We start from the raw sequence: 524 nt of genomic DNA on the forward strand, positions 1-524 counted from the left end.
GTAAATGTGTTTCATATTCTGGCTGGTGGTAATGAATAAAGCATTCACCATAGTTATCCCACAGACTTCCAAAAGGAATTTACCACTATATCACAGCAATTCTGGTTATTGACCCTTTATTCTTCCATTTATGCAAATTTGTTGATGTGGTTTTGTCTTGCAGGAGATGGTGTTGTTATTGCTGGATAATTGGACTTGGGATAGGTGCAACATTCAGTGTTAGTAGGGCAGCTATAGCTTTTACTGTGCACTACAAATGGGAAACAAGTATTTGCATATCAGTGCTCTTATTGTGGTGTGAAGTCTCGTACAGTGAAAGCTTTGAGGGCTTTTTGTAGTTAATGAAAAATGTATGTGAACTGCAGAGTTGCTGCATGTGACCAAATTTGACTTCTAAGGTTTTGAGAGAAAATGAAGCATCTTAGAATAATATTTTTGGCCTTTAAAAAGCCTCCAGTACTGCAACAAACCCCAAGATTTAAGGGGACTACTGTTTTCGTGAATTTTCACAGTTAGGAAAAGTG

The sequence above is a fragment of the Empidonax traillii genome, unplaced genomic scaffold (genome assembly GCF_003031625.1).
Source record: "Empidonax traillii isolate 1590-97213 ecotype Southwest subspecies unplaced genomic scaffold, ASM303162v1 scaffold959:size240107, whole genome shotgun sequence".
Taxonomy (NCBI): domain Eukaryota; kingdom Metazoa; phylum Chordata; class Aves; order Passeriformes; family Tyrannidae; genus Empidonax; species Empidonax traillii.